This window comes from Triticum aestivum, chromosome 2D (genome assembly GCF_018294505.1).
Source record: "Triticum aestivum cultivar Chinese Spring chromosome 2D, IWGSC CS RefSeq v2.1, whole genome shotgun sequence".
Lineage (NCBI taxonomy): Eukaryota > Viridiplantae > Streptophyta > Magnoliopsida > Poales > Poaceae > Triticum > Triticum aestivum.
The window spans coordinates 574,883,949-574,898,306 of NC_057799.1; the positions used below are offsets into that span (position 1 = coordinate 574,883,949).

General features: G+C 44.7%; 1 long non-coding RNA gene across 1 annotated transcript; it reads left to right on the forward strand.

Annotated features, from left to right (window-relative positions):
- The first annotated feature begins 8,736 nt into the window (after positions 1 to 8,736).
- Positions 8,737 to 10,002, forward strand: LOC123054618 (uncharacterized). The gene is made up of 2 exons (XR_006426273.1): positions 8,737 to 9,265; positions 9,713 to 10,002. It is a non-coding gene; the product is annotated as an uncharacterized lncRNA (long non-coding RNA).
- The last annotated feature ends 4,356 nt before the right edge of the window (positions 10,003 to 14,358 follow it).

Below are 14,358 nucleotides of genomic sequence, written 5' to 3' on the forward strand. Positions count from 1 at the left end.
AAGGGGAAACTAGCCCCAAGGTTTATTGGACCATTTTGTGTAAAGGCACGAAGAGGCACGGTAGCCTACCAACTAGACCTACCCAAGGAGCTATCAGACGTCCATGATGTATTCCACGTCTCGCAGTTGAGGAAATGTGTGAGTAACCCGGAGAAACATGTACCTCATGAAGACATTGATATGCAACCAGATCTCACCTACAGAGAAAGGCCAGTAAAGATTTTAGAAGAGTCTGAACGGAGGACCCGTCAGAAAACGACAAGATTTTTCAGGGTTCAGTGGAGCAACCACACTGAGGATGAAGCCACATGGGAAAGGGAAGATTTCCTTCGAGCAGAGTATCCATATCTATTTGAGGATCAGCAGAAATCTCGAGGACGAGATTTTTCCTAAGGGGGTAGGTGTTGTGACACCCAAGTTTTTATTTGGATTTTTCAAAAAAAGATTTTTATTTTGACTTGGGGGGGGAGTGATTTAAAATTTTTCTTCAAGAGAACTCTCCCTCTCATATATTTTCTTTATGGCAAAAATTTTATTTGGGTTCACCCAAGATCTGCCTTTGACCTTGGAGGTTCTTGCTTTTCTTTTGGACTCAAAACAAAATGGTTTTCATTTGGGAAAATAACTTTTGAAAACCTTTTCTTGAATATGCACTATGGCTTTTGGAAAGTCCTTTGCCACTTTCAACTATTCCTCCTTGCCATGACATAAGTGCAAATCCTCTCTCCTAACCCTTCCCTCACCTCTGGATCATGTTTTGCATCAAATCCAGCAAGTTGAACCTCCCCATGTGTTTATTTCCATTCAAATTTCATTCAAATATTTTTCTGCCTTCTATTCTACCTCTTGGAGATTTACAAAGGAACTCCATTTTCTGTTTGGACTTTTACCACCAAACTTCTTTCCCCTCCTAGTCCTTTGAACCCTCAACCTAGAACCATGAAGATCCACTGGTCTCCAGTTCAAAATTTTCAAACTACATCAGCTGCAAGTTTGGACCAGATTTGCCAAATTTGGTGAAATTCATTCAAAACTTTCTCCAAAAATTCCAAGTAAATGCATGCAGCCCCTGGGTGCTTTGAGTGATCATCTCACCAAGTTACAGCTCCAGAAAAATTTATCTCTTTACCAAACCTACTGTCGAACACCTGCATTGCTTGGTCACTGTCAAGGTTCAGTTAACTTCAGAGTTCAGTCAGTGCTCACTGTCGTTTTCTTCATAGACGGGCATCGATCTCGCCAGTGCCATCGCGTCGCCTTGCTCCTCGTCCTCGCCCTCTCGTTCCTGCACCGCACGAGTGCCTGGCATCTTGCGGGCGTCGGCGACGAGCAGCAGAAGGTGCGCCGCCCCGTGACCGACGCCGGCGGCGGCTTTGCGGGCGCCAGCGGGAGACACGGCGCCGCCAACTCCACCCAGCGCCGCCCAAACCACCGGAGCCCGCCGCGTGGCCGTCCACTCCCCCGAATGCGCTGCCGCTCTCGTCGTGAACCCCAGGGCGCGGAGCGCGCTCTCTGCCGCCGTTGAGCCCGTGCGGTCACCTCACCGTGGACAGACGCCATTACGCCAGGGCCAGCCCCGTTTAGCTGCAAAACGAGTCCCGTAACATCCTCTGATGCTGCTCGACCGCTCAAACCCTCTGCCAACCCACTGCTCCGCCGTAATCGCTCGCCGGAGATTCTCCGTTCACGGCCACCCCGTCGACCTGCCTATAAATAGGGGCCCCGAGCTTCAACTCGAGCACCCACCAGCCCTACCCTTCCCCTAGAGCACGCCTAGCCACTGGAAGAGCCCCGAGGGGGTCTCTTTCCTCGAGTCCGGCCACCGCGATCCGCCACGGGATCCCGCCCGATTCGCCCCCGTGTGTGCTCCGCAGCCCCCATTCTCTTGCCAGTAGCTTCTCCTTGCATCACCCGTTCTGACCCGCGCCTCAATTCATGCTTTGCAGCCCTCCACCGGAGTTCCCCAACCTCACCCGAACCGCCGTCCGCCGGAGATAGTGTCGCCGTCGACGTGGTGCTCCCCGTTGGACGAGTCCACCACCCACCGACGCGGAAGAAGACACTGAAGCTCTTGGTACCCTCCGTTTCTCCTAACTCGCCGTGGTTCGACGCCGGCGTCTACCGCCGTCTTCGGGCGCCGGCGAGCTTTCAAACCTGACATGCGGGCCCCGCGTGTCAGCCTCTGTTTTATTTCCCCGAACCGTTTTCTGTTGGCGCCTTCGGGCAAAATACGTTTTCTCCTTGCGCTTGCGCATTCCCAGCCGAAGCGTTTTCTGTTTCTCAGTTAAAACCCTGGAACTTTTCTGTTTCATTACAGAAAGGTCCCTGGACAGAAACCTTTATAACTTTTTAATAAAAAGGTATTTTTGAGTGATTCTTTTTCTGACAATCTTCAAATTTTATCTAGTTTTTTATGGGATTTATTTGAAAAATATTTGGCAAGGTTTCTGTGCATGTGTTGGTTTTCACGTTAGTACCCCGTTTCGTGATTGCCGTAGGTTCCGGGAGAGGTGACGGAGCCGCGAACTTCGCCGAGCTAGACTCCGACTTCTCCGAACCAGGCAAGCTTGTTTGAACATTTGATATGGCAGATGTTTTGCATGTTCATGTGAAAGTTGTGCGTGGCATGTGAGTGTCGATAAATACCTCGTTGCTTGTAAGGCAACGACCCGGTTGTTCCGAAGTTGCGATGACCTCTGATGAGAGGTGGCCTAATCATGTAGTGACATGAAGGGCAGCAAGGTGGTACTGTTGTAGCATGCCAGCCTTGCGTCATCCGACTTTCTTCGACGTTAACGTGGTTGGAGCCACGTTATCGATCTTTTCCCCGCATGTTCCAAAGTTGCGATGACCTCTGATGAGAGGTGGCCTAATCATGTGGTGACATGAAGGGCAGCAAGGTGGTACTGTTGTAGCATGCCAGCCTTGTGTCATCCGACTTTTTCCGACGTTAACATGGTTGGAGCCGTGTTATCGTCCCTTCCCCTTTCCGTGCTACCACATGTCTCATTGCCAGGATACGGTTTAGTAAGTTGGTAACCTCTTTCCGTGTACACACCAAACAGAGAGGCCGGGATGATGGTACCTTGGCCCAGGATTAAAGCCAGTCATTCGGTCAGGGGGCATGGGTGTTTCCGGTTGGGACCGAGAGGGGGGGCACCCCCTTATAGCGCGCGTATAGAAATTTGATCCCATGCTACGCGAGGTTGTAGCCTCCCCGACTCAGGGTTTTTCCTGTATGTTGCCGAGGGTGATCCCTGGCTTCGGATGGTTAAATTGGGTGTGTACTGGTTAGACGTGTTCCTTCCAGAACACCGTAGACGGAACTAGTCCCCGTGACTACTGAAATCCGTTGGCTGTGGTTAAGTACAAACTCTGCAGAGTCAATTCTTTCCAAATCATCGTATCCATGATCAGTAATGTAGACTTTACATCCAAATCTATCCGTGTGAAAATCTTGCCCCCGGTGAACAAGCTCAAGTGGTAAATTCAATTTCATTGTTATTCCTGTGGATGGACTAACTTTATTTTTGTGTCTCATGCGTGTGATAATTTATGTCTCCGAGCTATTGTATTAATGAGTTGTGATATAAGCCCTTTATGTGATGTCGCGCAGACGTCCGACTGTGGCGTGTACTCGTTTCTCACTTTAAATATAAGCCCTTTATGCGATGTCGCTCAGACGTCCGACTGTGGCATGTACTGTCTTTATTTTCTGTTATAAGCCCTTTATGTGGTGTCGCCCCGACGCCCGACTGCGGCATTGTTATTCCGCATTTTCCGCTCGAGGAGTCTTTCAGACACTCGTTTGGCACCAGTATTATTATTCCGCATTTTCCGCTCGAGGAGTCTTTCAGACACTCGTTTGGCACCAGTATTATTATTCCGCATTTTCCGCTCGAGGAGTCTTTCAGACACTCGTTTGGCACCAGTGTTATTATTATTCCGCATTTTCCGCCCGAGGAGTCTTTCAGACACTCGTTTGGCACCAGTATTATTATTCCGCATTTTCCGCTCGAGGAGTCTTTCAGACACTCGTTTGGCACCAGCATTACTATTCTGCAGTTTCCGCTCGAGGCGTCATTCAGACCCTCGCTTGGCACCCAGTATTTACTACCTCTATGTCTGATCGCACTGGTTAGCTTATTCATGTGCTTCATGTTTGCATTTGTTATACCTTATGTCCGAACTGTCTTGCGAGTACTTTCATAGTACTCACCTGGCTTGTTGATTTGGCCAGATGTTGACGAAGGCGATCTCTTGGATGAAGAGTTTGATAGCGCGTCCGACGCCTAGAGGAGTCCCAGTCAGTCCTGCGCGATCCCGGATATTGGTCACTTGTATCGTTTACGCTTCCGCCACCCGCAATAAGTCTTCTCGAGCCTCACTCCGACGCTCGAAGAGTTGTAGTAGTCTGGAATCATGTCACTCGCTTCGCGATGATATTTCCACCACCATTTTTTTTTATCGTGAGTTAGTAGTTTGCCACCCTATCCGCCGTGTTGTTTTATCGGCGTGCTTGTAATAAATTGTTGGGCAGTCTCTGCTCAACTTTGTATTATATTTAGTACTCCTGGTATTTTTCTTCTGTGACCAATGTATTGTCCATCAGTGAGAAGGAATTCTTCCTCGCTGGTCCGTAACAGGGATTGGTTTCTCAATAATTATTTTATTGAAAAACCGGTCGTGACAGCGCTCCGGTGAGGCCCTCCGACGAGGAGCTCCGGCGGCGACGGCGTCCTGGCGCGGGGGCAGTGACCTCCTCCCCCGATCCCGATCCAATCGAGGAGAGGGGCAGATATTTCGTGGGGGGGGGGAAGTGGGGTGTCGGTGGAGTGGGTTACGGGGGGTGAGGGGATAAGGAGTGGGGTGGGTGGCCGGCTGGGCCTGGTGGATTGGCCCAGTTGGGCCACGGTCCAGGGGGTTTTCTTCTTTCTTTCTTTTTGTTTGTTTTCTCTTTTGTATTTTCTTTCTTTTATTTATTTTCTTTTCTGTTTTATTTCAATTTAAATTATTTAGGCATTTTATAAAAATGTGTTTGCTACACCATATTTACACATGCAATATTTAGTGCAAACCGAACATTTTTATTTTAATGTTTGAAAACTTTTATTATTTATCAAACTTTGAATTTGAATTTTGGACCGGTTTTGATCTAACAGTAGATTAGCAACAGTAACCGTGGTGACGTGGCACCATTAGCGTGGGATTACTGTAGCTTTATTATCCGGGCATTACACCCCCTCCTCCACTCCTTTATACGTGGCCAGGGGGCACCCCATAGACACAACAATTGATCTCTTGATCTCTTAGCCGTGTGCGGTGCCCCCCTCCACCATAATCCACCTCGATAATATCGTAGCGGTGCTTAGGCGAAGCCCTGCGTCGGTAGCATCATCAACACCGTCATCACGCCGTCGTGCTGACGGAACTCTCCCTCGAAGCTCTGCTGGATCGGAGTTCGTGGGACGTCATCGAGCTGAACGTGTGCTGAACTCGGAGGTGCCGTGTGTTCGGTACTTGGATTGGTCGGATCGTGAAGACATATGACTACATCATCCGTGTTGTTCTAACGCTTCCCCATTCGGTCTACGAGGGTACGTGGACACACTCTCCCCTCTTGTTGCTATGCATCACCATGATCTTGCGTGTGCGTAGGAATTTTTTTGAAATTACTACATTCCCCGAACACTTTGTGTGTGCTAGTGAGAGAGATCAGGTTATTACTTTGTTTGCGCCTCCATCTTCTCCTCGTCTGTTGGATCGGCATTGATGGCAGGAGAGCACAAGCCAGCGAGCGGGAGGGGGGAGACAGCCTCGGCCAGCAGGCAGCTCCGCGCGACGTGTTCGTCCATGTCTCTAGCTTTATTACGACAGGACCTTCGCCGCCGAGGAGCGTGAAAGAAAGATGGGGGAACTTTCCGGGTGCGAGTCTGCGAAGACAGAGAGACAGGGGATATCTTTTTTTAGATCACACGGGAATCCCTATTTGCCGCTCGCTGTGGCAAGTTGTCGGGGTGCCGCATAAGATCGACGAGCGTGCGGGGGTGGGCCAGCCCATGAAACGTTTCTACGATTCCGGTTTTGGGAAACCTCGTGGTGGTTTCCAGAAACCTTTCTCTGTTTCTTTTTCGTTTTCTCTGTTTCCTTTTCCTATTTCTTTCTTCTTCTCTCTCCTTTTCTTTTTCCCTTTTCTCTTTTCTGTAGTTTTATTTTCATCTTTTTTCATTTTCTGTTGATTTTTACTTTTTTATTTTCTTTGTTTTTTTTATTTCAGAATTTCACAAATGTTCAAAATATTTCAAATTTGTTTGCATTAAGAAAAATTCGGTATTTGAAAAACTTGTTTGCATTTCAAAAAAATGTCCGACTATCAAAAAATGTTACATTTTTCAAAAATAGCTGTTCATGTATTCAAAAATTGTTCACGCTTCTAAAGTCGTTTGAGATTTCCAAAATTCTTCTCAGTTTCAAAATTTGTTCTTAAATTCAAAAAAAAAATCATGCTTTTAGAAATTCGTTCTAGTTCTCAACTTTTGTTAAAAAATTTAAAAAATGTTCAAAATATTTCGTAATTTGTTTGTGTCTCCAAACAATGTTTGGATTTTTAAGTTTTCAAAAAATATCCGGTTTTCAAAAGTTTGTCCACGTATTAAAAAAATGTTCACAATTTTGATATTTCTCTGGAATTTTGAAGTTCAAAAACTTGTTCACGTTTTGTAAAAAATGTTCGAAGTTTTCAAAAAATGTTAAGGTTTTCAAAAATAATTGTTCATGTATTAAAAAATTGTTCACGGTTCAAGTTGACTGGGATTTTCAAAATTCTTCTTAAATAAAAAAAAATGTTTGTGTTTTCAGAAATTCGTTCTGTTTCTCAAATCTTGTTAACAAATTCAAAATATTTCATAATTTGTTTGTGTCTCCAAACAATGTTCGGATATTTTAGTTCAAAAAATTGTTCGTGTTTTTCAAAAAATGTTCAAAGATTTCAAAAAATGCCCGATTTTCAAAAGTTTGTTCACGTATTAAAAAAAATGTTCGCAATTGGAATTTTCTCGGGATTTCAAAATTGTTATCAAATTCAAAATTTGTTCTTAAATTTTGTATAGTGTTGGTGCTCTCAAAAATTATTTTTGTCAAAGAAATGTTCCCATTTTCGGATTTTTTTTTTCAAAATTCAAAAAGGTTCATGTTTCTGGAAAAAGTGCAGGAATTTCGAGATGAGTTCACGATTTCAGAAAATTTCCAAATTTGTTCGTGATTTTTTTTTCAACGAGATTTAATTTTGATACTTTGATAGTTCTTCTAGCTTCGCTATGCTTATGTGACGCAAGAGTAGTCTGGTCGTGGTGGCTTTGATTGGGCTTACTGCAGCGCGTCGTCGCAGGTACGAACCCCATGTACCTCGAACTATTTTTGCGATTTTTACCCTTGCACCGCAATGGGCCGGCCCAAGTAGACTGACCCTGTGCGATTGGGCGACTACTTGCCGCACAGAACGGCATATAGGTGGTGCCGGATATTTGGGCACGTTTATATCTCACCTCCTGCGTGGTGGACTGGGCGCTCGCCCACGTCGCATGGGATGGGCCGGCCTATTACACAATAGCAGCACTGCTGGCCCATGTACCGACTGCAGTGTAGTAAGGATGTGTTTGGTTGCATGGACATGCTAGGGTGGTTGTGGGTATCCCCAACCAGGTGGCTAGGGATAACCCTTTTTTATGTTTGGTTGGAAGGGTAGGGTTATCCCATGTTTTGTTTGGTTTAAAGGATGAAACGTGGTTGAGGATAGCCATCAAAGTGTTTGGTTCGAGGGATGAATGAAGCATAAGGGTTGTGGTAATCTTTTTTACCTGAGGTGGTGAGATTACCCTCATAATTTGCACTTTTTCAATGGAAGGAAGGGAAAAACAGTATGTACAGTCATAATTTCGATTTTTTTTAACTTTTTCACAGCAAGCCAAAACAAAACGAGAGTCAAAATTTTGAACTTCATCACATAAGCTCAACATTCCATACATAAGTCAGGTGCACATAACTCATAGTTCAATATTCCATAGAGTACTACTAGAACTTAATAGTTACACAACCCATAGTTATGGTCTCGGTTGTCAAAAGAGCTAATCCATACAACCCATAGTTACTGTTTTGGTTGAATCAAAAGTACAAGTCAATCACCAGTTCACTACACATGCAGCCACCATCTTCACGCTTCAGGAAAGGTACTCTTGACATACCTAGAAACCCAAACCTTCTTTTGATCATCTTCCAACACCTTGAATGCCATAGCAACACGAGGATTGTCAACCAAATATGCATAGTAATGAGCAAGTGCTTTCATGCTCTCCCATAGACCATCTATGGCATTGTTCTCGGTGCTAGAACTCTTCTCTATTGCAATAGCAATTCTTTCACTAGATGCAAGTATGGTGGCATGTAACCTGTCTCGCGCGCCGCCTCAAATCTAGCCCGCGTCGCCCCCGTGCACACCCTTCGCAACGACCAACCGACACATGCGATTGATGGAGGTGGGAAGATAGAAGGAAAGGAGGAGAGAGGGAAAGAGTAGAGAAGGACTCACCTCTCGCGGGCCTCTCTGCTAGATGCGTCGCCGCCGCTCACGGAAGAGAGAGATGGGTAATAGAAAAAGTGAGGGTTTCGCGGGGGTCAATACGCGAAAATATTGTTTCGCGCCCGTACGAAGCGACGCGCGCGCGGGGTGGCTGCCGCGACCCGCTCGTTTTTCGCGGGTGACCCCAACCCTCTTTTTGGCGAATATTCGAGGCATCTGGCTGCCCCTATCCTCCCTCGCCTCGGATCCAAACGTGTGGCACATCCTAACACGACGACGCTATCAACACAACACTGCCTCTCCCCTCTGCTTCCAATCCATGGCTGCTCCGCCGCGGCGAAACCCCAGCAACGGCGTCCGGTGGGTGAGCACCACACACCCACCGGCCTCCGGTGTCCACCCCCACTGATACTGTCACCAGCCCCCCGCGACTCCGCCCCTGAACCGTAACCCTCTCTTCTGCCCCCTTCGCAGGACGAGGAGCCGTGACTCGCGGCGGGCCTCCGCCCGCCCAACTTCCTCCCGGGCGTGGCCATCGGGTTCCTCCTCGGCCTCCTCGTCGAACTGTCCTCCTCCTGGAGGCCGAGGTTCAGCCTCCCGCCGGGCCCGTCTGCCCCGGCGCCACGGGGCTCCAAGCGGGCGGCCGCCGGTTCGTCCGCCGCCCCAGCACCAGGTGAAGAGCTCAAGATGGTAAGCCGAATCACGCTGTGTTATACTGTCGGTGCGACATGATTTTATTTCATCCGCTGACCTGAAAACGACCGTGTACAGTCCACATTTCGTGATCTGATTGATTGATTGACTCCTGAAGGGTTACAACTTATCACTCAGCTGTCATGTGTTTTGCTATTTTTCTAGGAGTACATGGATTCGTAGGTGAGGATATACTGTACTAGCTAAACACCTACCCATTCTACTGATCAACAAACTAGATTATCTCATCATGCTGAAACATAGTTCTCACGCTCCATGTCACACGCTTTGCTCTGTCTCGGCTCTCGGCTGAGCTTTGCCTCAGGCAGAGGTCGGAGTTGTTTGTGGGGGGAGCAGCACCTCGCGCATTTAAATTTGTGAAGTTGGAGTCAATGAATGACTAGTACTGCAGGGGAATTCACCAAATAACACCTACATGTCCAGGCGCTGCTCCATCACGAGGAGCACAGATACCTTGGCAGTGTTTCCGGCAACAGCGTCATCAAGCAATAGGCGGACCTCTTCAGGAAGTTTATCTTGAGTAAGCTGATGCATGTATATTACAAGAAGATAATTCAACAAACCATCAAAACTAGCAGGATAGATGCTATATGTACCAAATCAGCAGTACATAGATCTGTCAAAGAAGATCGGACACATTTAGTACTACCACCGTTAGTGACGATGGTTGATGTTCTATGTACCAAATCTGCGGGCAGTACCCAAAACCACCACAGCTGGTTCCCCTCCTGTTGTGTTTAACAAGATTTTCCTCAGTTCCTCTTGCAAGATAGATGAACTACCACAAGCTTGTGAGCAATTTTGATAAACTTTTCCTCTTAGAGTTAGCCGCTACATTGTCTGGTTAAATAGATGGGTCAAGCTAAGGGGAAAATTAGAGAATATACATGGTCTAAGACTCGTCTATTAGCACAACCGTACAAGTGTATCGTCTAGAATCTACATAAGAAATAGGATAGCGGTCATCTTCTTACTTCAGAACACACATCGAATTCACCTATGAAACAAATGTTAGTCAAAGGTCAAGCATGGTACAATGGACGCAGTTTCTCCCCCTTTCCTCTGCTGCCACAAAGCAAATGAAGTTGTGCAACAACGAATTGATAAAAGGAGAAGTCACATGGACGAGAGAGAGTCTGGTAGAGGCTGTAGACCAAACACTGCGTCGAGCAGGCCAAACTCCGCAGGAGGAGACGATTTGTAGCTTCTGCCGCACCTCCCCTGCAGCCACCTGCGTGCGCCATCTATCATGGCGGTGGCAGAGACCATCGTTCTTCTCTTCAGCACCACACACCGAGGCACGAGGACGACGACACGGACTGCTAGACCATGGGGGGTGACACGGAATGCAAGGTTAAAAGATCACGATGTGTTGTCTCTACTGGCTCAAATCTCACAAATTTAGATGAGTATGTAAAAGTTTGCAAAAGGGTTAACACACCACTAAGTAACTATAATCAAACATCAGCTATATCTAGTTTCCCTGATTGCTAACCATGTACATCAGGGCAGACTTTGAAAATAATGGACAAACACAAAATTAGTGAAGCCCAACTTACATCAACATGCAATGCACACGCAACAAATCTAGCTCGATAAAGGTGTGCATCTAAAACCAGCATTGTGTCAAGGGAATCATGGGTAATATTTAGATTATTACTAGCAATGTGCGTTTCTTGTTTTTGGTGTTCGCGTCGGAGGAGCGGCGTGGCATCTGGCACGTTGACAACGGCGATTCTCAGCGGCATGGAGCAGTGGGGGTTTCGCCGGTGGGCGTGTGATGATGGACGAGCGCAGGATGGTGGCGCTGTCTGGCGTCGTGGCGGCGTTGATGGCAGAGAGACCTGGCACGGTTCATGCAACAGTACAGCTCTGAAGATGGATTGATGGTACGTGGCTGCGGCGGCCTCATACCCGGCAGGGGTCCTGGTTGAAGAGCACGCCGGACTGGTGGGTGCCCATACCCGGCAGGCGTCCTGGTTGGGACCTCAGGTCTTAGATGTTAGGTTTGACTGTGAGGTCTGCTTGGTATTAGGCCCAAACTATCAGCGCCCCTTCATTAGTTAGATAGGAGTAGCGACAGAGGTTGCGAAGATGGTGGCTTTGGTCTTACTGTTGTACGACTTTGTAAGGTCTTGTGTTAATAATTAATAAATTGGCCGTATGCATCGTTCAGATGCAGAGGCCGGGGGTCTTCCTCCTTTTCGAAAAAAAAGCAATGTGCCTGTGCGTTGCAACGGATCCAAAGTAGAATGATACTTGTCAACAAACTTGAAAGAAAAAAAATCTAGTTTGATATACATATATCACAAAAATATATTATGTTTCACTCAAAATATATTCCTGGGGCTGTTTTGATAATGTGAAGGAGGGATGTGGTTGGTTTCAAGATACTAAGGGGTTTTCTGCAAATATGAGCAGAGAAGTGGGCTATTGTTGCAAAAGGGCCACAACTTACCTCACGGTTGTTAGATGCAGATCCAGTGGCGGACCCAGAAATAAAATGAAAACTAAATGGTTAAATTGAGGTCTATTACAACTGGTTTAGATGGGCCTTGAAAATCACCTAATTATTACTAAATGGTTAAAAAAAACTAAATTTTGGGTGTGCCATGGCACACGCGGCACACCCCTAGATACGCCATTGTGCAGATCTAATTGTCAGAAATGACGGATGACACACACACCATCATCACCAACTGAGTCTTTTATAAGAGTAGAGATAAAAGTTATCTCAAGCGTGGAACTTATAGGATACAAACTTGCTTGCCTTCTGACTGGGCGCATGAGTAGTAGGCGATGAATGTCCATGGGATGAATACATGCGCCATCAGTCTGTCCTAATTCTTTCGCTCAATTCATCATAGTATGCCGGAAAGAACTACAAAAAGAAGATCAGTCAGGAAATATAATTTGATTGGTAAATTAGTCCAACAAAAACAAATGGCAGGCCAAATACACGTTACTATATTTTCCTCATGTATATGTTCTTTTGAATAGCTCTATAGCCGTAGAGGTAGTGACATGCCTGAAAATGCCGAACATGACCATATAGTACTTCAATCTTATGGGGGCTTTGCATTTTTTAGCTGAGCTATATAACTAAGAACTTATTCCCAGTTTGTAAGTAACCCAACTGAATTGCGTAAATATCGGGTGCCTCATCATGCATGTAACTGTTCTGCGGGTTAATAAAACCACCAGAACAAAGTTAGGGTATTGAGACGGGGAAAATTTAAAATAAACCTTGAACTTATGGACGAAAGCTAAATTGAACCCTAAACTTCAAATCCCGAAAATCAGCACACCGAATTTTCCGATCCCGGTCTATTTTCAACCTTGAGTGAGTTTCCAAACAGGGATTGTGGATATGGCATGCTAAATCCCGGGATTGCTTGCTGTGGACTCGACTGGACCGGCCCGGCCCAACAGGCACTAAGCGAGTTATTTTTTTCTTAACGAGCGACGTAAATCCTCTTTCTCTATTAAAGCGCGACGGATTCTCGAAAAAAAATATTAAAGTGCGACGTAACAAAAAATGACTCGAGCAGGGTCGAACTCGGTACCTGCCAGAGGTGTTGTCATCCCGCTAGCCACTAGAACAAACAACTACTAGTGATACAATAATTGACCCGAAATATTTAAGTACACAACGAAGCGTTGAACTTTGAAAACATTTTGTAGGGGCAAACAAATATTCAAAACATAAAAAATTTTGGAAATGTCCGAACCTTCTATAAAGTGTGAGAACTTTTTGAAAATTCTGAATACTTTAAGAAAACAACTATTTTTTGAAAAAGCAATCAATTCTGAAAAGGCAAACAGTTTTTGAAACATAAACATTTTTGAAACCTGAAGAAAATTTGAAAGTGCAAAAACTTTTTGAAAATTATAAAAATGGAAACAAATTTTGAAACCTAAATGTGTAAAGAAAATGTTTGTGATATCTAAAAAATATCACGAGTTTAGATAAATGTATGTGGCATTTCAAGAAGAAAAAAATGGTTGTACAATGTAAAATAGTATTCGTGTGATTCAATTTTTTTTTAATGTGCTTGTGATGTAAAAAAAATGCATCATACCCTTAAAATACTATATGTGACATGTTTTTGAAAAAAGTGTATACAATTTAAAAAATGTGTAACAAAAATGTTTGCGTGATGTAAAAAAATGTGGCATACCACTAAAAGACTATACGTAAAACGTGTTTGAAAAAAGTGTATACAATTTAAAAAATGTGTAACAATGTAAAATAATATTTAGTTTATAAAGTGTTTATTGTTGTTAAGAAAATGTAAAATGTGTCTTTGGAAAAATATTGCAGTGTATTCAAAAAGTATTGAAACCATGTATTTTAAAAAATGTATGTAATGTATTGAAAAATGTCGAAAGTGTATCAAAAAATATTTCATGTCTGCCTAAAAATGTACATTGGTTACTGAGAATAATTATACTTGTGTAAAAAAGAAAACCAGTTACCGGTAAAGAAGCAAAATAAAAGCAAAAAGCAAACAATATGAAGAAAATAAAAAAATAAAAGTATAACGAGGAAAGAAAAACCAGATATAAAACATAGTATATTGAATAAAAACAAAAGAAAGCCGATGAAAACCCATAGAGAAAAAACGAAAACAAAAATAAAAAAACAAAGAAAAACCAGAGCAGCGCGAGCGACTATGTTAATGGGCCGGCCCAATTCAGCGAATACCAGCTAAATCCTCTCAAGGTTCAAAATAGATCGGGATCAGAGAGTTTGGTGTGCTGATTTCAGGGATTGAGAGTTCGGGGTCTGATTTAGCTTTCACCTACAAGTTCAAGGTTTATTTTAGACTTTTTCCTATTGAGACACAGGACCTAAATATGCATTTATAACATCAGACGAAGAAAAATGCAAAGCCAGAGTCCTATAAAAGTAAAGGTAAGCTTTGGTACAGACGCAAAAAAAAAAAGCATGGATACATCTTATCTATGCCCAAGCATGACAAAATGTAAAATCTGACATCCTAAAGTTAGCTAAGTTGACCTCTCAGCAAGCATACCTGGTTACCTACATATGCCCTTTTCAATGT